The sequence below is a fragment of the Vipera ursinii genome (assembly GCF_947247035.1).
Source record: "Vipera ursinii genome assembly, chromosome: 9".
NCBI lineage: Eukaryota > Metazoa > Chordata > Lepidosauria > Squamata > Viperidae > Vipera > Vipera ursinii.
In genome coordinates, this window is record NC_139523.1 from 18,057,520 (window position 1) to 18,085,430 (window position 27,911).

Here is a 27,911-nt window from a genome sequence, read left to right on the forward strand (position 1 = left end):
ATTGCGTGACCCTGGGGGGCGGGGGGCGGGCACTGTAGCCGTCACAAATATGAACCGGTTCTCAAGCATCCCAATGTAAATCACCCGGCCACGGGGATGCTGCGAGTGTCATAAGCGTGAAAAAGAGTCCCCTTTTTCCGGCGCCGTTGCAACTTTGGACGGTCACTAAGCAAACTGCTGTAAGTCGAGAACTACCTGTATTAGGAAAGGCCAGCAGAGCAGACTAAACAAGCCCCCTTCACACGTGCCCCCAAGACCACGATCTGGCTTCTTTCCCGCTCCCGTCTTAGGAAGAAAAAGAAAAGGCTTTCCAAGCTTTTGGCACCAGGAACGCGCAGGAGGCCGTCGCCTCCTCGTTCCCCCGCACCCCACTCGGGGCCTCGGGCCTGTCGCCACGAATTAAGACACCTTCTCTCGCGGGAGAGGAATCTCGCGTGGGCTGGCCCCGGCTTCTCCCGGCTGAGAAAACCCAGCGCCAACCATTGTGCGTGGAAGTCCCCGCTGGCCGCGGATCAGGCAGCCAAGAAGGCATCGGCGGCGGCGCGCTGCCCTCTAGCGGATCGCGGCTGCATGGCTCGGTGCGCAAAGCTGGCTGAAGAATCCTTCGGGTACCTTTTCGCGGATGCCGAGCGCAGCGCAGCGCAGCGCAGCGCAGCGCGACACAAACCCGCAGACTCCGGCTCCATCGCGGGCTCTATAGACCCAGGAGGCTCGGTTGTCCGCCTTCGGTCTTAAAATTTAACACACGCAAACTCACTCCCCGCCGCCACTTGATTGCGGCAGCGCTGCGCCCCCGGAGAGACCCCAAGTGATGCTCGGGACTAGCGCAGCCAGCACCCCTCTTCGCTACAGATACAGAAAACGGGCTCCTTGCTGCCATCTAGCGGTCGCCGCGTTTTGGCAGTTTTATAAGGTAAAGGTAAAGGTAAGATTTAATTTAATTTTATTTAATTTTATTGAATTTATATACCGCCCTTTCCTGAAGGACTCAGGGCGGTTTACAGGGTATAATTTTTAAAACATTAATACAAAAATTAAGACCAATTTAAAAAAGATTAAACTAAGTCCCTGCAACATGTAAAACCCCAGTTAAAACCCCAATTAAAACTCAGCCTGAGCCAGAAAGCTCTAAGAGCCAGGTCTTCAGGTCTCGGTGGAATGATCGAAGGTTGGGGGCAGTCCTAAGCTCCGCGGGCAGCTGGTTCCAGAGGGCAGGCGCCCCCACAGAGAAGGCCCTCCCCCTGGGTGTCATCCGCCGGCATTCTTTGACCGGCGGCACCCCCCGCATGTGCGTGCTAGTCATTTCCGACTTTAGGGGCTGGTGCTCATCTCCGTTTCAAAGCCAAAGAGCCAGCGCTTGTCCGAGGACGTCTCCGTGGTCATGTGGCCGGCATGACTAGACGCCAAAGGCGCACGGAACGCTGTTACCGTCCCACCGTAGTGGTCCCTATTTTTCTACTATTTTTATAGTGACCAATAAAGGAAAATATTTGCTTAATGTGGTCTATTGATTTGTTTGTTGTTATTTAGAACTGAAGAAGCTTCTTGGATGAGAAGCGAAACTTTTTTCAAGGAAAAAAGAAAGTCCAGTTACCTTTTGGAAAAGCACCTTTGGGACAACCATGACTTGGATGATTGAGACTCTCCGTAGAGATTTCTTTTACTTCAGTTTTTCAACAGTGACCATTTTTAGGTGTATGGGCTTCAAATCTCAGAATTTCCCCAGCCAGGACTCATTCATAGCTATCTTTTTTGAAAAAGCTCCTCAAACCTGGTAATTTTAACAGGTGTGGACTTCAACTCCCCGAATTCCCTAGCCAGAAAAACCTCTTGAAGAAACACACTGGCAAGCCACTTCTATATGGCTATTAGAACCCATGGACTTGTCTATAAAGCCACCAGTAGACCTACTTGACGCAAAAGAGGCTTTACCCAAACCACATTCAACCAGATTACTTTTTTATTATTATTACCAGCGGCTTAGCCAAATTTGTATCCTGGCTATTTGAAGGCCCAAATTCACAGTTCAAAATGATCACCCAGCAAACAAAAGTTTTCTTCCTCGTTTTAAGGATTATCCTTTTCTTTCTCCAAATGGCTTTTTTAAGGAAAACCTACTTGAGACTAGCTGGCAGAAGCAAATTGGGTTTTATTCTTGTAGCTACCATGGTCCTGAGCTTAAAGTGAGCAACTATTCGTGGCTGGTAGACTGCAGTTCAAGCTACTGCATTTTTGCTCCAACACAACAGCAATTTTATCACATTAAAACTTGTGAAAAGCATGGAAAGGTATTGAAGGACAGAGGGAATAAAAATTTGTGTACTTCACAACTTTAATTGTACACACATTCAGCCGTTGAACAATCAAGACTGTGTCTAACTGTGACTCCTGGCATGACCCAGAGTTTTGTTTTTTTCCTTCACATCCTGAGTTACAATGTTCTCTGTCCATCATTGATTCAACCAAAGACTGTATCAGCCTGAAAATCTCTGTGTGAATGATAAGCCTCATTGTCTGCCATGTCCATCCATCCATCCATCCATCCATGTTCCCAGGAAAAGAGGTTAGCAGGGAGTCCATCGGGACACTAAAGTGCTGAGGAACAGAAATGGGAAGATGAAAGGTACAATTTCTACTGTCCCCACTGCAGAAAAAGACATGGAAGCATCAGATTCCCCCACGAAAGCCTGCGGATGGTTTGAAATGGCCCTCACCAGGAAATAGATTGTATTTGGAATTCATCTCATGCAGACTTGGGTAACTTTTTTTATTATCATTATTTGAAGTTTACAAAGTGACGGTTGGATTGGGAGTGGGTAGCTGGGATTTATTCCCACCACTCATACAGAAACGTGGGCAAATCCCATTCATGCCAGTCACTCCCAGTGAGGTTGAATGAAAAGCCCCTTTTCCCTGTAACCTTACTTGCAAACGGCTGATCCGTTGTTGCAGGGAGCTGGTTTCAAGTGGGCTTCCTGGGAGACGGGGGAGGGGGAGGGGGAGATGGGCTGGACGGGGGCTTCTTAAAGATCTCAAGAAGAAAAAAGAGAATTTATAGAGCCAGCGATTGGGGGCATTTTGAAGAGAACGAGCACTGAGGCAGAGAGCAACCTACCGTGATCTAGCAAATTGCTACCGTATTTCAGGAAAGGGCCAGCTGAGATGATGGCTGATGGAGGTTTCCTTCCCATAATCACAGAGCCTGGTGAATGGCAGTTCTGAAACGGGGAAAATAAAATGTCGTTATCTGGTTCAAGAGAATTGTCAGCCCAACAGGCCAGACTAAGAAACCAGTGTTATGTAGGTCAGGAATACCATATTTTTTTATTGTAACTGAATCTTGCACTTTATGGTCATGTAAACCAAGAAGGAGCTTGGCTAAGCTATTTTCTCAAATTGGTTTCCTGGGAGACCTCAAAATCTCTGGTTTGGAAAGACAAAGACACCCCAAAACCCAAAGTGACTCTATGGCAGACCTCAAACTGACTGTTTTGAAGAAGCAAGACTTTTAACAGTTGCAACAAGGAAGAAATTGCTGAACTCAAATACAATCTCTAGGGCAGGGATAGGCAACCTCGGCTCTTTTATGACTCATGGACTTCAACTCCCAGAATTCCTGAGCCAGCCATACTGGCTCAGGAATTCTGGGAGTTGAAGTCCATGAGTCATAAAAGAGCCGAGGTTGCCTACCCCTGCTCTAGGGCAATCTCAGAAGGTCTCAATAAACACAATAGATTTTTTTTAATGTAATCTGCACAACCAAACTTATCCTCCCCTCCCTCGGCCTAATCATCTAGGCCTCTGATGAAAGCTGACGCCTTTTAATAAAATAAGTATTTTAATAAAATATATTACAGGCAGTCCTCAATGTATTACCACAGCTGAGATCTGTGATATTAACAAGGCAATATTACGCTCGATTTTACAACTTTTCATCATGGTTGTTAAGTGAATCACTGCACCTGTTAAATGAATCAAGCAGTTGTTAAGTGAACCCATCTTCCTGCATTGACTTTGCTTGCCAGAAGCTGACTGGGAAGGTTTTGCAAATGGTGCATGGTGCTGGGACACTGCAAATAACGTAAATACTTGCCAATTGCCAAGCAATCATGGGGATGTTTCAGTGGTCATAAATGGACTGGCTGTAAGCCACTTTTTCTGTGCTGTCAAAACTCTGAATGATCACCAAAGAAATAGTCATATGTCAAGGACTATCTGTACTAGATTCACGAAAGAAGGCAAATATACATGTCCCAGCATAATGTTGCAGGATCCAACCTGGGTCGGTCACTGGGACCAGAGGTTTAGTCTTCTGAGCTTTTAGACTCATGCTGGAGCCCATCCTCAGGAAACATATCTCTAGTATGCTGTTGTGTGTGTGGTATTTATAGTATCTGTTGTAAGTGGCTTTTTAGATGTTGATTGAGGTGTGTTGATGGCTGTCTTTTAAGTCATTAGCTGCCTTTTTCTGGTGCTGCCCAGCCCTGGCCTTCTAACTACTTGATAAATCACTCCTGTTAACTGAGAAAGGGCCCATTTCCCAGGCTTCAATCATTTTCCCAGCTGTTTTTGTATCTGCTCGTCCAACAATATTGGTAGTTGCAAAACTGAATCTGTGTCCTTGTTCGTGGCAGTGTGAGGCTACCAATGAGTTCAGATCTCCTCATCTGACCACATGTGTTCTTGCAATCCGGTGGTTAGCTTCCTTCCCATCTGTTCTACGTAGTCACAGGGGCAATCCATGCAATGTAATCCAGTAGATTACATTGGGAGTATCTCCCAACTCTAAGCATTTGTTACAATGCATAAATACCACACATAGAAAAGCACGCACTCTGCTAGAGAGAAGTTCCCTGAGGATGGTCTCCAGCACAAGTCCAAAAGCTCGGAAGACAAAATCTCTGGTCCTGGTGACCGACCAAGATTAGATCCTGTATTAGAGTCCTTCTTATTTTTGCTGTTACAGACTTTCTTCTGCAATGTCAAAGAGAAGACCTGATCTACAGTTTCTCCTCCCTCTCTCACCACTGTGCATTTGGCCACCCAGAAGTTGCAGAGGCGGATGCGACAGTGTAGATACACTTCTTCAGAATCTGCGATGAATGTGAAAACACTGAAGGAGAAGCGCCCCAACAGAGATACTCCGTCCTCCTCAACTTGCACTGTGCTGTCTTGAGGACTGGGACACCTGCAGAGGGAAAGGTAAGATCAGAGAGAGGAGTGACAGATGTTAGAAGGGATGATGAGGTCAAAGATCACTTCACATGTACCTGTCACTCACTTATCATTTATACAGGTAGCCCTCAGCTTGTGACCCTAGTTGAGCTCCAAATTTCTGTGGTTAAGTGAGACATTAGTTAAGTGAGTTTTGCCCCATTTTGTGACCTCGCTTGCCGCAATTATTAAGCGAATCGCTGCAGATGTTAAGCAAGTAACAACTCTTGCAAGAAAGGTCATGCAGTGAGGCAAAACTCACTTAACAAGTGTTTTGCTTAGCAATAGACATTGGGTGCTCATCTCCATTTCAAAGCCGAAGAGCCAGCATTTGTCCGAGGACGTCTCCGTGGTCATGTGGCCGGCATGACTAGATGCCAAAGGCGCACGGAACGCTGTTACCTTCTCACCGTAGTGGTCCCTATTTTTCTACTTGCATTTTTATGTGCTTTCGAACTGCTAGGATGGCAGAAGCTGGGGCAAGTAACAGGCGCTCACTCTGTTATGTGGCACTCGGGATTTGACCCGCCAAACTGCCGACCTTCTGATCAACAAGCTCAGCGTCCTAACCCACTGAGCCACCGCGTCCCTACATACATACACACACACACACAAATCAGGCTAAAAGCAGCTTATTCTTAGTACTGCAACTTTGCTTGCCAATTAGGTTCTGATGCCAGCCATTAGGAATCTTATTATTACTATCTCAAAGGTGACCAATGCTGTAGCTCCTCAATTCTCTGTATTTCCTCTTCCCCCAAGATCTAACACTTTGGGGTGACTTTGAATGGCAGATCCCACTAAGAAGACAGATGAGAAACACCTGCTCTTTCAGATAATAATAATAACAATGATAATGATGATAATGATGATGAAGATGATGATAATAATAATAATAATAATGCTACAAAAACTGCACTACTCAGAACATCTTACATTTTAAGGAGATACCTGGTTGATACCTAGGATGCTGGCAGCAACCTGTGTCAACCATTAGTGCCAGTCAGTTTGAGTATTCAGTTGACTGAGTTTCATGTTTAATGAATAAAAGTTTTATAATAATCTTTATTGATTAGCCCGTGGGCCATATCAAGATGCAGAATTCCAAACACATGTTATACTAAAATGCAGTAAAAACAATTTAGAATGGAATTAGTTAAAACATAATTCAGGATAAAATAGAAATAAAATACAATTTAAAATGAAATTGGGATAAAATGCATTTTTTAAAATGAAATTAGAATCAAATACAGCAATTTAAGATGTAGACAAAGTATGATAAAATTATCTTTCACTATCCCCCCTACAGTCTACTCCAATCAGTCTCACATATGCCGATCTCAGCCGAGTCATATTGCTCAGTTACTGCACTGTGTTAAATGTAATTTTCAACAAACTTCAGAGGTTCCTAACTGACCGCACTTCCCTCACTACTGGAGTTGCTAATGGGGACAAGAAGTCCTCTCCACCCCAAAGTACCTAGACTCTTGTTTCCTTTCCTTTCCTACAAACAGCTTACTGGTTGGTGATGAGATCCCACCGAATGCTGGAGGAAGGATCTCTATCTGGCGTGGCCCAGCACGAAGACAAGGTGACCACAAAGCGGCTGGGGTCAGCTCCCAAAATCTTGATGCCCACGTAGGCCTTGTGGTTGACCGTGAGAAAAATAGGGCTCTGGGCAAACGGTTTGCTGTACTCGGGATCTTGGTACAAGGTCATGATAGCCTGGTAGTTCCCTTGGCCAGAGGAGATGGTCATGTTAATGATGCTATCAAAGGAATACAAGAGAAGAGAGTTATCATGTTTTTTGTCAAAATTATGGAGGAAGTGTGAAGGAAACGTCACAAGTTCTCAGAGATAATTGTGTTGTAGGAATGGGGGTGATGGGAGAGAGATAAGAAGAAAATAGTTAAGAAACAGCAGAATGGAAGCCTTGGTGAGACTCTGTCTCACCTTTATTTAGAAGATTCTGTAGGGTTGGTTTAACAACTATGTAAGCATTCTAAAGAAATCTTTCCACATATAAATTAAGTTGTTATATAGGAATAAGGAGATCCTGGATCAAATTCTGAGTCTTCTTTAATATATGCTTACAGTACGGCTAAGCTAAATGTCTGGGCAGGGTTTCAAAACACTAACTTTGCTTAAATTAAGCAACTTTGGTAAGGGACAAATCCTTCCCTCTAAAAAGAAAGCATGGCCTGTGTTTGTTACACACCAGGAGTATGCTGAAAATACCAGAGTACACTGAACAATTTATGGTCGTAGTGAAACAGACACTCCAAACAACAATCTTAGCCAGGTCAGTTATAAACATCGTAGGTGCATTTGCATAACACACTAAGGCAGGGGTGTCAAACTCAATTTCATTGAGGGCCGAATCAGCATTGCGGTTGCCCTCAGGGGGCCAGGTGGGTATGGCCAGGGTGGGTGTGGCCTACTGGGTGGGCGTGGCTGGAGTGCATATGGCCTACTGTGTGGGCGTGGCCAGCTCTACATCGTTGGCATCAAGGGTGCCTATGGGGGCCTGGGCAGGAGTCGGACAGATCCGAGGGTCTCTGGCAGAAGGAGGGTCTCTGGGCCAGGGCCAAGGCAATGGGGGCCGTTCCCTCACTGTTTCCAGGATGGCTTCGCGGGCCACATGAAACCACTTTGCGGGCCACATCTGGCCCCTGGGCCTTGTGTTTGACATGTCTGCACTAAGGCTTCACTGGGGTTAGAGCAGTGTTACTCAACTTGGCAACTTTAAAATGTGTGGCCCTCAGCTCCTAGAATTCCTCAACCAGTCCAAGCCCACACATCTTAAAGTTGTCAAGGTTGAGAAGCTCTGGGTTCAACTTCTTGTGGTTCAGTGTAACTCAGATGGTTTGATTAGATTATGATTCAATCTGTTGAGTAAACCCCAAGTAGTAACCAAGAGAGCAGGATCCGTGAACTCCAGTAATGTATTTTTACATCATGGTAATGCATTATAAGACACGGCATCACAGTGCAACGGTTTCTAATCCAATGTACCACCTGGAGATGCAATGCCTCAGGGGCAGTATATCAATATAGTAAATAATTCTAAGTAATGAGTGGTCTATTTTTGAAACCCAGATTTCAAAAAGAAAGGACTGGGCTATTTAGGATTTTTGAGGAAGCAATGCCACCCAGTGGTAGAGAAGGAAATTCTAACCACATTATGGACTGATCCAAAGATGTTATCTTCTCAACATTCACATCAGTGGCGGGATTCAGCCAGTTCGCACCACTTCGGCCGAACTGGTAGCTAATTTTTTGTTGCCCAGGCCAGAAGAGGCATCCACACAGAGAACCGGTTGTTTACCTATTTGAATCCCACCACTGATTCACATGTTGGCTCGTTCCCTAGTGATCTCACTGCTGTCCTTTTTTGCCCCCCCCCCCCCCCGCCAGTTCAGCGATCTGAAGCAGGGTGCTACAGAATAAAAACCAGACAGGAACATGCCGTCCACGTACCACTCAAGGTTTTAGAGAGTGAGGTGCGTATAAAGGGGAAAAGGAGAGGAGAAACAGCAAATAAGGAAGCAGCGAAGCCTTGACACGTGGAAGAGAGCAGGAAAATTGAACAAAAGGACACAAACGTAAACAGCGTGCTAACGTGCGGGATTTGAATAAGGGGGAAGAATGCAAGCATAATGGCCGCCCTGGGAAATTTGCCCAGCTGAACTCACTCATGAATGGGGTAGATGACGGATGCTACGGAGAGGTTGATGTTTAGTGGGAAAGCGCAGGAGAAGCGCAGGAAAAGAAACCGATCTCGGCTGATCATCCCACCGTAGGTGTTCTCCAGATGACCCTGCACTACGTTGGTGTAGATAGCATGGGTTGTATTTGCCTAGAAAGAGTGGGAGGGGAAAAAAACGCAGATATGGAAGAAGAGGACAATTTCTTCTTCTCGCAACATTGTTATCTAGGAATAGGTTAATCAAGGAATACACAACTGATTTAAAGGCAGTCCTCAACGGACCTCCAATTAGGACTGGAACCTCTATTGCTAAGTCATTTTGTTGTTGTGCCTGATTTTACTACCCTTTTTTGTCATGGCTGTTAAGCAAATCTGGCTTCCCCCATTGGTCTTGCTTGTCAGATGTCCCCTTAGAACAGGGGTCTTCAAACCTGGCCCTTTTATGACTTGTAGCCTTCAACTCCCTCAGCCAGGTACACTGGCTGGTGAATTCTGGGAGTTGAAGTCCACAAGTCATAAAAGGGCCAAGTTTGAAGACCCCTGCTTTAGAAGATCATTAATGGTGATCCCATGACCCTCGGACAGTGCAACTGTCATAAAATTCATGCAAGTTGCCGAGCACCCAAATTCTAATTCCATGACTGTGGAGAGGCTGCATTGCTTGTGGATGTCCATGGAGATTCTCAGTCATGGTTGTCCCAAAGGTGCTTTTTCAGGAGGCAACTGGACTTTGTTTTTCTTTGAAAATGTTTTGCTTCTCATCCAAGAAGCTTCTTCAGTTCTGACTGGCTGGTGGAGAAGGGAAGGATTTATATTCCTTGCAGACAGCCGGTCATTTGCTTCTTTTAGAGAGTCGTTGAAGCCACTAAAAGAATGCAAATGACCAGCTGTCTTCAAGGAATATAAATACAAATACAGTAAATATAAATCCTTCCATTCCACACCATCCAGTCAGAGCTGTAGAAGCTTCTTGGATGAAGAAGCGAAACGTCTTCAAAGAAAAACAAGAAAGTCCAGTTGCCTCTTGAAAAAGGGGCTGCCACAAGGAAGAGGGAGTCAAGCTGTTCTCCAATTATTATTGAGCCTTGGTGGAGCAGTGGGCTAATGCCTCCTTAAGTAGCACCAGCTGCCTGCAATTAGTGCAGGTTCGAGTCCCACCAGGCTCAAGGTTGACTCAGCCTTCCATCCTTCCGAGGTAGGTAAAATGCGGACCCAGATTGTTGGGGGCAATAAGCTGACTTTGTAATAATGCCGCTTGGGGTGTGTGTGTGAAAGCCCTAATAAGCAGGCATAGACATAGAATGAAGGCTACTGCTAAGCTTGTAAGCCACCCTGAGTCTTCGGAGAAGGGCGGGATATAAATGTAATAAAAAAACAATAAAAATTATTATTATTATTATTATTATTATTATTATTATTATTATTATTATTATTATTATTATTATTATTATTTACCTTTGTGATAGTGCTTGTGAATGCAAGGTTAAGTCATAAGTCACTTTCTTTAGCACCATTGTAACTTTGAACATTAAACAAATGGCCCTAAACTGAGGACTACCTGTTTCTTATTAATCTGGTTTCAGTTTTGGGAAAGGCTTGTCTAGAAGTCCCCTTAAATACCCTTCACCTGATTCTTTTGACAGCAGGTCTTCCAACTAAAGGAATGACTATGTTGGCTCATCTCAGGTGCTTCTTGCTTCTGCCTACCTCCATTTGGGTCCCACAGGTTTTCTGCGTCATGTCAAAGTAGAAGACGAGTCTGTCCCCAACTAAGGAGCCTGTGCAACTGGGGTCAGCCAGGTGGAGTCTTTCCGCAGAGAATCCATCGGTGAAAAGGAGGCAACGGGAGAGAGAGACTGTACTTTTGCTGCTCGTGCAGAGCAGCTGGTAATCTGAAAAAAAAAAGGAAGATCACCCGTAAGTGATATTTGGCTTAACGGAATGACAGAGTTGGAAGGGACCTTGGAGGTCTTCTAGTCTTAACCCCCAGCTCAAGCAAGAGTCCCTATACCATTTCAGACAAGTGGTTGTCCAGTCTCTTCTTAAAAAAACTTCCAGTGTTGGAGCACTCACAACTTCTGGAGGCGAGTTGCTCCACTGATTGTTTTCACTGTCAGGAAATTTCTCCTAAGTTGATTCTCCCTTTGGTTAGTTTCTATCCTTTACTTTCTTGTCCTGCCTTCAGGTGCTTTGGAGGATAGCTTGACTGCCTCTTCTTTGTGGCAGCCCCTGAGATATTGGAACACTGCTATCGTGTCCCCACTTGTCCTTCTCTTCATTAGACTAGACCAGGGGTAGGCAACCTTGGCTCTTTTATGACTGGTGGACTTCAACTCCCAGAATTCCTGAGCCAGCCATGCTGAGGGGAAAGGGAGAGGTTTCCAAGCTGAGCTATGCTGGCTCAGGAATTCTGGGAGTTGAAGTCCACGAGTCATGAAGGAGCCATAGTTCCCCCACACTGGCTCAGGAATTCTGGGAGTTGAAGTCCACGAGTCATAAAAGAGCCAAGGTTGCCTATCCCTATACTAGACATACCCAATTCCTTCAACCGTTCTTCAGTCAGAGATTCCGCTTACCGATGATGAGTCACCTCGTTGAACTAAATGGTGACAAACAGGATCAGGTTGATTTCTTTTCCTAAATCGAACCAATAGGTTGAACTGAACTTGCCCAAATAGAACAATGAATTTTGCATTTCAGAGGGAAATGTTTTGATGCTTGGAATGAAACGGGACACTGTTGAAAATGGATCAGGATGATTTATATGCCCCTTGAAAATCTCTTGATCTAAAAAAAATAAAATAAAATCTGACATTCTGTTGACAATTCTTCTGCATTTTAAAACCCGTTTTCTCCCATGGGGTGGAGAAGAATTGTCCTTTTGTTTAATTTTTATTTTCAAAAGAAAATGCCCAAGAATAGGAGGTGGGGATCTTGCTGTTTGGTTCTGAGATAACAAAAGGGTAGATGCGATATTGCAATAATCCTTTCAAGATGGCTTCTCTTGTTTCTGAGTATAGATAGTCCTTGTTTAATGATCAGACTCTTAGCGACGGTTCAAAATTACAATCCCCCCCCCAAGGTACTTTACAACCAGGCTCCAGAGTTCCAATGGTCACAGCCCTTCCCCTCCCCGGTCACATGATTGCACTTTGCACATTGGCAACCAGCTTGCATTTATGAATGTTTTTAACATCCCACAATCAAGTGGCCACAATCTTTGGCAGTTTGGGCCAGTTTGGATTCATTTAATGACCAGTAGGTTTGCCTAACGACCAAGGCAAAAAAAAAGTCATAAAATTGGGCACGGCCTATTGTCACCTGCTTAATGACCACAGCTTACGACCATAATTCTGGGCTCAATTACAGTCGTAAGTCGAGGACCACCTGGATCCCCAAGTGAAGCCATCACAAAGGAATTCTTCAGGAAGCAGGAAGGAGCAGGCAGACTCCGGAGCGATGGAGATACTTACTGTGTGTTACGGAAACACGATTGCAGTGGAAATCTTGGCCATAGTGCAACAATGAAGAATGAGATAGAGAAGCAGAAGCTGGGAGGGAGGAAGGGAGGGAGTGGACTTTTCAGGAAACCATGGAACAGAGTTGTGACCTTGAATGAAAGGCTCAGCTGGAGCCTATGAACCCAGATAGAGTGAGATTAAAGAGCAGAGAGGCCGGCAATGGAAGGCTGCGAGTCGGTTCATGCATAAATACATTTTTCCTCACTGGATGCCAATTGCAAGGAAGAACAACTCGAGGGTTGTCATGTGGACGCTGAAAACAGAAGTCTGGATTAAGGTTTTATTTTTTTATTTTTTTAAAAAAGTCTTCATGCAGCTGCAATCAGAGGATCAAAGCCCTTCCCCTTTTCCACCCGTGAAGCTTGTAAAAAACAGGGCGGGACTTCCATCCCCTGGTCACAGTTACCAATAAACGAGAATATTTGTAGCTCAGGGTTGAAACGAGGGGTCCTTGCTGCTCTCTGAGCTTGCTTGTTTCCTTGCAGACGTCTCATTACCAAACTAGGTAACACCATCAGGGCCATCTTGACTTTTGTACATTGGCCCCTGCAGACTCTTCTGCGGCAGCGATTCTGAACACGGACCAACTTTGTATTCAAAGGCAAACAGTACAAGGGGGTGGGTGGGTTGGGGGACTGAAATCAGCACACAGGCTTTGGCTTACCATAGTCGGCCCTTTTGGTGGGGCTATAAGATTTGTGGCAGAAGCAGCCCCATTTTCCTCCCCGTTCCCCACACCACTCATCTTCTCCACAAGCCAAGTCAAGGCAGGGGTCAGCGGCGGCTGCAAAAAAAAAAAATCAACACCAAAAAAAAACCACAACCCCAAGAGGTTTACTAGCAACCGGCTTGGTCCTGGTGATATTCCTCTGCCCTTTCTTTGATTAAGCAATGACGGGCAAGACGTGATTCAGAGCATCTCGGCAATCTCAAGGTTATTCGTTACGGATCTGCAGAAGTTTCAGTAGGAATCAGATTTGTCAGCCTAAAGCAGCAGCCAATAAAGACGTGGCCTCTTGTGTTGAAGATATCTGGGGTGAGGGAGTGGGGGAGACTGGAAGTGGATTTACAGAGTGGACACTGAATCATTGCCTGCCCTAAACATATCTTGTTTCTCTTTGTGCTTAGTGTTCCCCCCCCCCTTCCCCCCTTCTTTTAGCTTTCTCTTCTATGTCTTGTCTGTAGAGATTTCCAGTCATCTAGGTCATGGCTGTCATATGTATGTATGAATGTATGTATGTATGTATGTATGTATATGTATGTATGTATCTGTGTATATATGTATGTATGTGTATGTATGTATGTATGTATATGTGTGTGTGTGTATGTACACACACACACAAACTCTACTATAGAGCAAGGAAGTAAAAGAAATAGAAGTATATATACATATATACATACACACACACACACACATATATATACCGGTATATAAGAGATCCTCCAAAATAATATATATATATATATATATATATATTAAAAAGAGACCCTCCAAAATTTGTTGGACAATAAAAACATAGATACTCACGGCACTGAACGGAAGCCCTCCAGTCTGGGGTCTGAATCCCCTCAAGGAGGCACATTTGCTCATACGCTGCAAGGCTGATGCACAGCATGTTGTGATTCCTCCCGTAGTGGCATAAATCATACAGGCAGGCCAAATAAAACGGGGAGGGATCCACATGCCAGTAGCACCTGGCAAACGGTCCCATCTGGCTGACCAAAATCCCACAGAGCTCTTCGTATTCCTGCAGATTTTCACAGGGCTCCAGGGTGGAATTGTCATCCATACACCTTAATAAAATAATGATAACAGCAAAGCAAGAGGCCTTGGTTTTGTTAGAAGCTTCGCAGCAAAATTTAAACAAATTTAATGGAGCATTCGTATTTTTTAATAGGATAGGATAGGATAGGATAGGGTAGGGTAGGGGTAGGGGTAGGGTAGGGGTAGGGTAGGGTAGGGTAGGGTAGAGTAGAATAGAATAGAATAGAATAGAATAGAATAGAATAGAATAGAATAGAATAGAATAGAATAGAATAGAATAGAATAGAATAGAATAGAATAGAATAGAATAGAATAGAATAGAATAGAATAGAATAGAATAGAATCTGGAAGGGACCTTGGAGGTCTTCTAGTCCAGCCCCCTGCTCAAGCAGGAGAACTTATACCATCTCAGACAAGTGACTGTCTGGCCTCTTCTTAAAAACCTCCAGTGATGGAGCACCCACAATTTCTGAAGGCAACTTCTGTTCCACTGGTTAATTGTCCTCACTGTTAGGAAGTTTCTCCTTAATTCCAGGTTGCTTCTCTCTTTAATTAGTTTCCAACCATTGTTTCTTGTCCTGCCCTCTGTCAGCCCCTCAAATACTGGAATGCTGCTATCATGTCACCCCTGTTTCTTCCTTTCTCAACTTTGGCAGCCTGAAGAAGTGTGGACTTCAACTCCCAGAATTCCTCAGCCAGGGGAAGCTGAAGTCCACACATGTTCAAGTTGCCAAAGTTGAGAAACAGAACTCCGGCAAATGCAAATGAAGCAAGAATGTTTTATCAAACATGTTGTTGATCCTTAATGATCAGATGCCTTCCTTGGTGGTGCATTATTAGCAATAGCATAAAATGTATTCCTAGCTAGATAAAAAGACAAAAAAAGTGAATATCACAATCTAGTAATACATCAAGCTGTGGCAGCTTTTCTTTCACACACAAATGTGCAATATTTCCATCTATTTTGGAATGCAAATTGAATTTGATTTCATTGGACTCACAGTGGAGCAGTGAGACTTAATATGTCATCTTTGAATCTTTCCTTACCCTGCTGGGCTGGTCTCTGTTTTCCAGGCATTGCCAAAGTGCAAATCATTGTGGGCTCTGCTTCCATCAGGCAACACTTTATCATCCTCTGGAATACCATTAAAATCCCCGCACATTCCACACAGCTTCCCCTGATACTCTGGTCCCACTTTGATGAACAGAGTGTGTTGGTCATTATAATGGATTTCTACATTTGCTGCCAATTTTATTATCACCTTATTTTTTATCTTGGAAATGGAGCCCGTAAGCAACAGGATATGGGGCAGTTCCACCATTTCATGGTTGACCTGAAAAAGGAATGTAGAATTAGGGAAACAGATAGATAGATAACCTTTATTGTCATCTTTTAGTGGCACACATTAAAAATGAAATTTTGTTGCTTGCTCTCAAAAGTGTTCCCATACAGTAAGCTGGATAAGTCATATCTAATCATGAAAGTGATCAAGGAAATTTTTATTCCTTTTCTATAATGTTGGAATTTGGAGTCATTCATTAAAGACGAATGGTGGAAATTTTAGGAGATAAAAGTATTCATCCACACGTGCAGTAATAGCTCTATTTTAGAGTAGAGTAGAGTAGAGTAGAGTAGAGTAGAGTAGAGTAGAGTAGACAGAGTAGAGTAGAGTAGAGTAGAATAGAATAGAATAGAATAGAATAGAATAGAATAGAATAGAATAGAATAGAATAGAATAGAATAGAATAGAATAGAATAGAATAGGAGTTGGAAGGGTCCTTAGAGGTCTTCTAGTCCAGCCTCCCACTTAAGCAAGAGAACTTATACCATCTCAGACAAGTGACTGTCTAGCCCAGGAGTAGGCAACCTTGGCTCTTTTATGACTCGTGGACTTCAACTCCCAGAATTCCTGAGCCAGCATAGAAAGAGCCAAGGTTGCCTACCCCTGGTCTAGCCTCTTCTTAAAAATCTCCAGTGATGGAGCGCCCATGATTTCTGGAGGCAAGCTGTTCCACTGGTTGATTGTCCTCACTGTCAGGAAGTTTCTCCTTAATTCTAGGTTGCTTCTCTCTTTGATCAGTTTCCAACCATCGTTTCTCATCCTTCCCTCTGGTGCTCTGGTGAACAACCTGTCCCCCTCTGCCTTGTGGCAGCCCCTCAGATAGTAGAACACTGCTATCATGTCTCCCCTATTTTTTCTTTTCTTTAGACTAGCCAAACCCAAGTCCTGCAGCCGTTGTTTGTATGTTTTAGTCTCCAGGCCTTTGATCATCTTAGTTGCTCTTCTCTGATTTTTTTTCCAAACTCTCAACATCTTTGATTATCAACTCTGATCGTTTTAAAGGGGATTAGATTAATTATTGAAGAAAAGGGCCATTAGTCATCACAGGCCAGCCCCAGATTCAAAGACAACTTGTTGCTTGGGGTCATTAGGATAGCAACAGACTTCCAATAGACATCTAGTAGACATCAGAGAAGAGAATGCTGGACTAGTTGAACCACTGGCCAGTTCTAGCTAGGAGGAGCAGAACCAGAATATATGGTGGTCTAGGACTAGGATTCCAACATTCATTTGTGCAAACTCTGAGAAGTTCTCCCCTACCACATGAGTATACCTTTCTTCATAAAAAGATAAATGTTACTAATTTGCAGAATACCATCTCTTCGGTATTCAGAAATATCCCCAGAATGGGAATTTGGCAGAAGAGAAAGGCTCAAAAAGAATTGTGCTGCAGCAAGAATCCCATATGGCAATATTCCACACACCTCTACAATGGGACCACTCCTTAGGACAATATGAAAACTTAGCGTGCTGCTCCACGACCAGACTTCCACTCGAGTTACAAAAGACACCTGAGACTTTCCCCGATGTTGATTCTGTGCCACAACCCGGAAGAAGAATGGAGAGGAGGCATTGCAAGTCTTCGAGATCTCGTAGGCACAGGTGCCTTGGAAATGTGCCACCGAGCCATCAAAGGTGAAGTAATGAGGGTCTCCAGTCACTGTGCAGGTTCCCCATGGCGAGTGACAGCCTAGTTTTCCATCCTTCACAGTACATGTCTGTCCAGGATTACAGCTGGCAGCCACACAGCGGAAGTCAGAGGGGCCGTAACAGTTGCACTGCTCATGGCAACCAGGCAGCCAGACCCGGTCCCCAATCTGCGATGCACCCAAAAGAAATGTTAACAATGAAGTTCATGGGATTATGAAGCTCAAGCAACACCTGTAAATGCAACGTGGTCAGAGTGAGCTCATTAACCCATTTTATTACCCCTCCGGAAATGTCCTCTAGAGATGATTTTGCCTTTAACTATGAATAGTTATTGCTGGCTTAGCGATGGCTTAGATCAGGGGTTCCCAACCAGGGAACATGCTTGCACCCGCTAGGGGTGCGAGATGATATTCCAGGGAGTGCGAAAACTTGGGTTTTCAAAATTATAGTTATATGCATAATTTGCTGCCGTTATCTTGAACTTTTGTAAGGGTTGCGAGAATATAACAGAAGCGTTCTAGAGGTGTGGGGTATAGAAAAGGTTGGGAACCACTGGCTTAGATCTTCTAGAGATCCTCTAGAGATGATTTTGCCCTTAACTATGAATAGCGATTGCTGGCTTAGTGATGGCTTAGATCTTCTTCACTGTAAATATTTGTTGGGTTTTTGTCCTTGCTTATATTTGACAAGGATGAAATCTCTTTCTCTTTTTTTGTGGGGGGTTTGCATTTAGAACAGCATTTCTGCTCTCACCAAGAGGCATCTGGTTAAGTTATTTCTGCCTGAAACATTTGACCAAATAAAATGAATGGACTTTTGCTCTTGAAACAGAAGTCTGATTTTTCCCAGAAGAGGACACATTAAGCACTATTTTTAACTCTGTTTATCATTATTATTTTGATCTGGATTGCTCTGTTATTCTCCTGTATTTCCTGGCACATGCTTGCTCATAATTTATAGTTTGAATAAAAGCCTTGGCTAATTTGTAACGTTTACTGTCTGTTCCAGAGTTCAAAATCCATCTTCACTGCTAAAAACAGATATTATCACACTTAAATCAGGATCACGAAAAGGTCCAAGTTCCCCTCGTAGAGACACCACTTAGTTTTTCTCTCCTCCATCAGCAAGGGGCAGAAAGAGGAGGTCAACCAGAATTCAAGGAAGGTGAGGGGACAGTCTCCAAACCATCTGGATAAGCCTGCCTCAATTGCTGCTCTCAGCAAACTAGGTTTGATTGGCCTCCTTGGATATTTGTGGTTCTAGTTTCTAACAGAATATCAATGACCAGGATAGCTGCCCTGGCATCCTTAAGGTAGCTTCTTTCAAGACCATTGTGGAAGTTGAAATGGAGGTTACTAGCATTCTAGGTCAAAGCTAAGGGAAGTTCAGGAGAGACTTTATGCCATAGCAGTCACCCAATATTATATGGTGTCACCTGGTCAGGATCTAGGATTTTACCTTATAAGTCAGCCCATTGTATATGCAGCCACACTGCTGTTCTGGAATGCAACTGTCCCCACTGCGCAAGTACCCTTGGTCACAGAAACATCCTTCAGAGCACGTGGGAAGGCAATGAAGCTCAACCCAAACACGCGAGCAGACATCCTGGCAGGGAACCCCACAGAGTTCATAGTGGCTGTTGGTCTGGCAATCGAGGCCTGTTCAAGAAATGAAAAACAATCCTTTTATCAATCGCATGTTTGAAGCATTTAAAACTTTAGGCTGCTTTACTTAAGAACCGCTGACCTAAAATGGAGAAGATCACAGGATGTTCAGAACAGACATATTGAAGTCCAAAGCAGAAATGGATATTTCTCCACCTACCACAGAAATCTTCTCTCCTCCAAGATGAGATGGTGACATTGGCTCTCTGACAAGCTGCCACATATATCTGAATGGAGTGACATAGGATGCTATTGTCTCCAGAGGAGGCGTAAAGGTCAAAAATGCAGTCTGTGAAGAAGGACAGTGGCTCAACTTGGAGATGGCAAGAAGAAAATGGTCCATCTGGATTCTGGATGATCCAACACAGAGATTTAAAGTGAGTGAGATGTTCTCCTTGTTCAAACACTGGAATGATGGCAACCGATTCACCCGTATCAGCAAGATTCGTTTCTGATCTCCAGTTCAGGACAAAGTCCAGTATGTCCTCTGTAGTTGAGCCATTTCTCATCATAAAGTCATCCTCCATGAGTTCATTGAAGTTCCCACATAGACCACAAGCCAGGCCTCGGTATTCAGGGGAAAGGGTAATAAAGAGATTGTGACCTGGCTCATAATTCACTATTAAGCCAAACTCTGTTTTTAAAACAGTATAAAATCCATGTTGATAAATGGTGATTCCTAAAGCCTGGATTTGTACTGGCAGGTTTACTACCACTCCATCAATCTGTGTGAAAGATGAGAACAAAGAACATTTACTGCTACCAATAGAAAACTCAGCAGCAAAAATTACGTAAAATTAATTTGGCTTTGGGATCTAGTTAATTGGCATCATTCCTCCAAAGCAGCAAAGGAAGAAGAGATTGTTGAAGAGAAACAACAGATGTGATGTACTGCAAGTGTCAGAAGCCTGATGTTTAACTACATTGGAATTGCAATTCCTAGCATCCCCAAACTGTTGTGTCACATCATCTGAAGAGCATCAGGTTAAGAAAGACGGAGTTTATCCTCACCAGCCAAAATTTCCACTGGTTCAATTTACAAAGAAACAAAACAGTTACTTAGGTGTTGATCTTACTTTATTTACCTTGACTGTTCCCTGATGTTCTCTCTGCAGGTATATCTGAGTATTGTTCACTGATACAATAACTCTTGATAGTACAGATAAAGGGCTGTTAAGCAACTTTTCATTCTTCACTTCAACCCTGAAAGAAGGTAAAGACTTGGACGCTGGGCACAGTTCCACCAAGATGTATGTGGAGATACCTTGGAAGTTATACTGCTGCCCATCAAAGGTGGTATAGTGGAGAAATTTAGAAATTCGACAGATGCCATCTGGCAATGCATGGCAGCCAAATATTCCCTTCTGAGTGCCACAGAATTGTTCAGGGCCACAGAAGGACCCATCAGCTTCAACGGCAGAGATGGAGCCATCACAGTAATACTTCTTTTGACAACCTTCTCCTTCCAGGAAGAACGTTTCCCCTTTTAAGTAATAGCGTCCATTGTAGCTGCAGCCACACTGCTCCCACGGAACACAGTCAGTGCCACTCAGCACAAACCCTGCTTCACACTGGCATCCTTCTACACACATGCTCTGGAAGCAGTTTGGAGGTCCAGCTGGTTGGGTGCAAGAGGCAGGGCAGGGAGAGCCACAAAGCTCGTAATAACTATTTGGTGGGCAACTCAGCTCTGGAAGAAATAAGCATTGCCATTTAATCCAATCTGAAAGAAATTGGCCAGAAAATCCTTTATGCAAAGGAAAATAAGATAGATTTAATATATATGTAGAGAGCCCAGTGGCGTAGCGTGGGGGGTGCAGGGGGGGCCGGCCGCACCGGGCGCAACATCTGGGGGGGCGCTCACACTGAGCTGCTCAGGGAGCCCCAAGGGCTGCACAGAGTCGGCTTGGCTCCGCTCTCGAGCTGCTCTTTCTTGCAAAGCGAAACGAGTCCGGCAGGTGAGATGGGCGGCCACATAAACTGAATAAAATAAATAGAAGCGCCCAACTCTCTGCCCAGGCTCAGGCCAGCCGCAAGCGCCCCGCAGGCGCCCTGGCAGGCTTGGCCGAGCGAAGATGGACCCGCCGGCCGGCCTAGCTTTGTGCGCATGCGTGGCTTTATTTAGCGGGGTTCACGTGCAAGCTTGAATGCAGTGGCTCTTGCAGGTCGGAGCCCCGCCCAGCCGCCCTCGAGAGGGACCCGGAAGCATCCCGCATGCGTGCGACTCTTCTTGGAAAGTCTACGCTGCTGCGGGGCGCGTCTTTTCAGCGGTGCCGTGACGTCACTTGCCTTGCCCCGGGTGCTGACAACCCACGCTACGCCACTGAGAGAGCCTACGGTCTTCCAAAGGTTGAATTCCAACTACTGTTAGTATTAATTTACATGGCCTGTGATGAAAGGTGATGGCAATTGTCATTTAACAATATCTGAAAGACTGTACTGAAAAAGGAAGGAAGGGGGGGGGAAATATGCAGATTAAAAATGTAAATATGGTGCATGGTGCATGATCCATGTCTAGATCAAACTTTAGACTGCCAGAATGAAGCCACTTTCTTGGCTTGGTGGTGGGCCAAATATAAATCATTATCAGTGGAGCAACTGTCTGCCTTGGTATGCAGAGCGCCTAACGAGAGAACAAGAACTGTTGAAACTATATTCAATGAATTCAATTATATTCACTTACCGCACTCTGCAATTTCCCTCCAAGCCCGAATGTTGATGCCACGAACCTGACATTGCCAAGCATAGCCTTGGAGGGCTTCACACAGGCTTTTATGAGCACCTTGACTTGTGCAAAGGTCGATTACACAGTTTTCCATGTGGTTTTGAAGACCCATAAGATTCCCACATTCTTCAAATGGTCCCTCTCTATTGCTGATCATCCCACAGTAATTCTGAGATCTGAAGAGGGCTAGTTGAGTTTCACTGCATGTGGTTGGGACTCCAACCACTGCACAGTAGAAAGGGGAATCGGCTTTCTTCCAGCTGTTGCCAAAAATGTCTCTGTTGTGAACTACAGAGCTGTTGGGAGTCCTGAAGTCCTGCTGATGGTTGTCACTGAAGTTTCCACCAAGACCACAGAGGAAGCCAGAATAAGTCTCAGGAACAGAAACTGACACATAGTAAGACCAATCATAGGAGATGGAGAGACGGAACTCAGTTTGAATGATGATGGACATTCCACTGTAGTAGGCATAGAGTTTCCCAGAGGCCAAGATAACAGGCAGATTCACCGAGACACCATTGACCTAAGACAAAAAAGTGATGCCAGAAATCCTTAAGAATGAATGGATCGGCACTCCCCAATTTTTCATCTAAGGATGATTAATTTAAGGTAAAAGGTAAAGATTCCCTTGAGTCAAGGTCTACTCAGAATAGACCTCAGAAACATCTATGTGGTTTTTCATAGGAATAGGGTGGACATGGCTTGGCATTGACTCATTCTGGGATTAATACCAAAGAATCAAGGTAGGGCAATCTTGAGTTTATTTCTCACAGTTTCTTACTTTTCAGGGCAAAACTCAGGATTTAGATAACTTTGGAGTCAGGGCTGAAAAACGGTTCTAGGGCAAGATTCTAGGAGCTTCTCAAAGGAAAAAGAACATCACAGCTTTTCATTTGGACTCTTTTGTGGGCTGCAGTGAAATACATGGGGAAATCCCATTGACAATGAAAATGAAACTAGGGTTAGTGTTAGGGCTAGGGTTAGGAAGGGTTAGGAGACAGCCAACAAAGGACTTGAGGAAGGAGGTGGTAGGAGAGGCTTGTGCCGCCTGGTCACGGCGCAAGGCACAGGAGAGTTGGCGGAGGACTGCACCCGGGCAGGTGATCTGCGGAGTGAAGCTTAAAGAAAGTCCCTCCAGGGGCGCACAATGGCAGCAGAGCTGTTCACCGTCACTGCCCCCTGGCTCAGAAATGTTAAATTTACTCAGGCTCAAAATTTAAGAGAAAATTTTTATAAAATGTTTTATAGATGGCATCTGGTTCCCAAGAAGTTGTCCAACATGTATCCTAATTTGCAGTCTAAATGTTGGAGATGTGGTAGTTTAGAAGCTACCTATTTTCACATGTGGTGGACTTGTAGAGATATAAAAGCTTTTTGGATCAAAATTTGGTGGAACATTCAAAAGATTTTTAAGAGAAAGATAAAGTTTTCTCCGCAATTGTTTTTATTGGGTATTGTTGTAGATTGTGATGTTAAAGAAACTAACTTGATGTTGAATATGATAACAGCAGCACGGTTACTGGTGGGACAATATTGGAAGAAGGATAGTTTGCCTACTATAGAAGAATGGGTGTTTAAAGTTTCGAATCTTGCAGAAATGTCTAAGATTTCTGCTTACTTGAAAGATCATTCACAGGAAAGATATCTTTCAGTTTGGAGGAGATGGATAGATTATATTCAGAATAAATATGGGACTAAAAAGTTCCATTTAGCTTATGAGTAGATTTTAGTGGGATATTGTTATTGGTACTTTGTTTGTAGTTATGTTAAAGGGGAGTTAAAGCACATTATGAATTTGGTTAATTGTATATTATGCATAATTTTTATTTAGAATATGATTATTGTAACTATAATCCTGTATTTAGCTCTGGGAAGTGGGGGGGGGAAGTGGGTGGGTTTGGGGTGGGAGGGATTTGGGGATATATTGTAAAATTTTGTTTTTGTAAAACTCTTTAATAAAAAAAAAAAGAAATGGCGCAGGGGGACCGGGCCTACTCCGCCCATTCCATCCACCTTAGCAGGGCAGTCCAGCTCGGGAGGGGAGTGAAAGTTTGCCGATCAAGGAGTAGCCTGGTGGGGGTGGGGGACTAAGTTCCATCACCTTTTTTTTCTTACAAAAAAGCACTAGATTTACTTATACAGGTAGTCCTCGATGTATGGCCACAACTGAGCCCCAAGTTTCTGTTGCTAAGTGAGGTTTGCCCATTTTACAACCTTTCTTGCCACAACTGTTAACTGAATCACTGTGGTTGTTAAGTTACTAACATGGCTGTTAAATGAATCTGTCTTCCCCATTGACTTTCTGGGACGCTGTGACCGTCATAAATATGAGTTAGTTGTACAGTTTCTGAATTTTGATCATGTGACCATGGGGATGCTGTAATGGTCATAATTGCGAAAAATGGTCATAAATCACTTTTTCCAGTGCCGTTGTAACTTTGAACGGTCACAGGACTATGCATGTACAGTAGCTATAGCATATTTTCCTTTCCAAGCCCTGTTCAATAGTCTACTTAATATGCCATTTGCTAACACTTACTCAGACTTTCTTGAATGGCATGCCTTGGATGCTGGTTTTCACACCACAATGCCCAATGACAAAATTCCTCACATATTGCTATAAGCTGTGGTGGCACAATGGTCAGAATACAGTACTGCAAGCTAATTCGTCTGACTGCCGACTGCCATCAGTTTGGCAGTTCGATTCTCACCTGCTCAAGGTAGACTCAGCCTTCCATCCTTCCGAGGTCGGTAAAATGAGGAGCCAGATTGTTGGGAGCCATAATAGGCTGACTAGGTAAACTGTTTAGAGAGGGCTGTAAAACACTGTGAAGCGGTATATAAGTCTAAGTGCTTTTCTATCGCTGTTGCTACTGGGAAGGCCCTTTCTTTAGACTTTGCAGAATGCCCCTCTTACCTGCACTTTGCCTTCCTGTCCTTGTTTTACAGTGATGCGCTCCCCATATACATCCAGCGTAAGTTGCCTATTCAAAGATGCTGCAATGGAGTATCTGTGCCCATTTGCTACGTGGATGGTGAAAGCAGGTAGCTTGCCAGGAGGGCCACAATACTGGGTAAGGACGTACACGCATGCTCCTTGGTAGCTAAAGGCTGCCCCACTGAAAGTGATAACATAAAAGTAGCCAAATAACCACATAGTGCCATACGACACAGGATAACAGTCCCAAATACCATCCACAGCTTTGCATATCTCCTGAGGCCCACAGGTAAGCTCTTGGCACTCCAGAGGGTGGCCAGGTTGTTTGCAGGTACACTTTTTGATGCAAGTGTCTGGCAGGACCACGTCTTCTCCCAGCTGATAGTCACGGCCATTGTGCTGACAGCCGCACTGTCCCAGGGGAATGCATGCACCTTCGTTCAGGACGTGCCCCTCCTGACAGGTGCATCCTGCTATGCACAGCTTGGGGCATTTGATGAGAGCTGTGTGGTTGGCACAAGTGAGTGGACAGGCTGTGCCACAGAAATCGTAGTAAGCATTGGGTGGGCAGGTAATAACTAAGGAGAAAAGAAAACGAAAGGTTAAAATGAGACACAAACATCATCCACCTTTGGGGAAGCAGGAAGGTTAAAATAGGGCTTTGTAAACCTTGGGTGTAGAAAACCAAACCACGAGTTGGGGATGTAAAGCTCTATAAGTCTTAAAGTTGCCAAGTTTGATCACCGCTGCACAAGACAGTCCAGCATTGCATCTCTGAAACTTTCCATACTTCAAAACTGGGAAACACCCCACCCCCCACCCCCCCACCCCCACATTTTCACACTAGGACGTTTTGAGGGACCAAAAGGAAAGAGGTTCCTTGCTCACCACATCCCAGCTCTTCCCTCCAGCTGTGCACCTGCACCCCGAGAGTCTGGCACATCTCCCCATAGGTTTCTATAGCCGCACACAGCACGTCATTGTTTTGTCCATACTGGCAAAGATCAAAAATGCAGGAGTTGTAATATGGAGCAGGATCCTCATGCCAGTGGCACTCTGAGAAAGGCCCAGATCGATCTGTGAGGATCTCACACTTCTGTTCCAGGCCTGGGTGATTTATGCATGGTGCAAGAGCACCTGTATCATTAGTGCATCTGAAAGGCAAGAAAATCTCATTACGTTATATGCAGACTTCTCTTCTTTCTATTTTCTTTCACTTTCTACTCTTTCTTTCCCTTTCTGAGTTAAGTTTGTATGTCTCTTATTATATATATATTTTTAAAAAATCATTAAATTATTTCTAAACATAAAGGATAATCCATTATAAATCAAACTTACCTTGGGGGGCTGATGTCAGACTTCCAAGCATTTCCAAATTCAGCATCATTTTTGGCTTTTTTCCCATTGGGTAAGGCTTTGTCATCATCACGATAGCCATTGAAATTCCCGCACATCCCACTCAGCTTCCCCCAATATTCAGGACCCACACGAACAAACAAAGCGTGGCGGCCATTGTACTGGACCTCCAAACTGGGATGGCTTCTTACAGTTAACATCTGGCTTCTCTTTGTGATGTTGGCTAAATGCTCTAGTTTTGCTGGCAAAGCAACTTGTCTCCCATCAACCTAAAAATATAGTGGAAATCCAAGTAGGTATGTAATCAATTGTATGGGGAGAAGAAGAGGCTGAAGCTTTCGCACAACATGAAGCCCACGTGATCTCACATGAAGGGTGAGATTCCAAAATATTGTAGCCATTGTTTTAATTATCCTTGTTTGTATTTCCTAATCCTCATCAGGATGTTTTTGAGAAAAACAGGGGAGCATAGGTTCTTATTCTATACTGTAATAGCTATGATCATTTGCAAACCGATTCATATTAATTGGAAGACACTGGATGAGACTAGACCAGGGGTAGGCAACCTTGGCTCTTTTATGACTCGTGGACTTCAACTCCCAGAATTCCTGAGTCAGCATAGCTGACTCAGGAATTCTGGGAGTTGAAGTCCAGGAGTCATAAAAGAGCCGAGGTTGCCTACCCCTGGACTAGACCAACATGGCTCAGGAATTCTGGGAGTTGAAGTCCAGGAGTCATAAAAGAGCCGAGGTTGCCTACCCCTGGACTAGACCAACATGGCTCAGGAATTCTGGGAGTTGAAGTCCACGAGTCATAAAAGAGCCATGGTTGCCTACCCCTGGACTAGACCAACATGGCTCAGGAATTCTGGGAGTTGAAGTCCACGAGTCATAAAAGAGCTAAGGTTGCCTACCCCCGGACTAGACTAAGAGGAGAGTTTGAAGTAGTGGGATATATTTAATTCTTCTGGTGACCTGGGAAAGAAACCCCCTGAATTTTCTTTGAGCTCTCTTGGAAGAAAATATGAGCTATAGTAATAATAATAATAGATTAATTAGGCATAATAATTAGAGGCCAAATTAGAGCTAAAACTGGATATATACAACCGAATTTCACGTTTCCTATATCCCTGTATTATGAGAACATCCTTTGAAAAGCTCAGATTCAATCCCTACCATACCTAAGAAAGTCTTGTTCTTGGGAAAACTACCTATCCTAACATCAGGGTGATGTTCTTCCATCACAGTGGACAAAGTCACTCATTGGTTAAATAATTTACTTGGGGTTTTTTTGTCCTAAGCATTGAAATTCCTGACTGATGCAGAATCATAGCAACTAAGAATTGGAGGGACGTATATGTGCCATTCCCTACTCATATATGGAAAAGTGCAACATCCCAACAAATAGGACTTCAGCTTCTTCTTGAAGACTTTTAACAAAGTAAAGATCAACCCATTAGATAATTTCATTGTCAACCTTCTTTTATCACTAAACATATCTGGTAAGATTTAGTTAAAATCTAGTATTCTGTCATCTCAAGAAATAACATATCTTTGCTCATATGTGTGCACAAACCAGCCAGATCTTATCTCTTTTTTCCAAACTAAATATTATCTTAAAACTTTTGCTATCATTATCAACATCATCATCCCATATTTTCCAAATGGCCATTGATTATGTTGATTTATTATACATTTTTTTTCCCTCCTTTTTTTTTTTGGCATGTATCAAGAAGTTGTCCTCACCTTCACATCTTTTCCTTGTTCCAAAACAACATGAGAACTGAACTGCTTGAAGCTAAGCCAAATGTCCACTCGGTAAATAAAAGAGACTCGGGGATTCCGGAAATTCTTATTAGTAGCCACAACCCGGAAGGAGAAATCCAAGGAGGAGTTCGGTGTCTTTGAGATCTCATAAGCACAACTGCCCTGGAAATGGGCTATGGCCCCATCAAATGTGAAGTAATGAGGGTCTCCAGAAACAGTGCAAGTGGTCAGCTGATTCTTACAACCCAGCTTTCCATCCT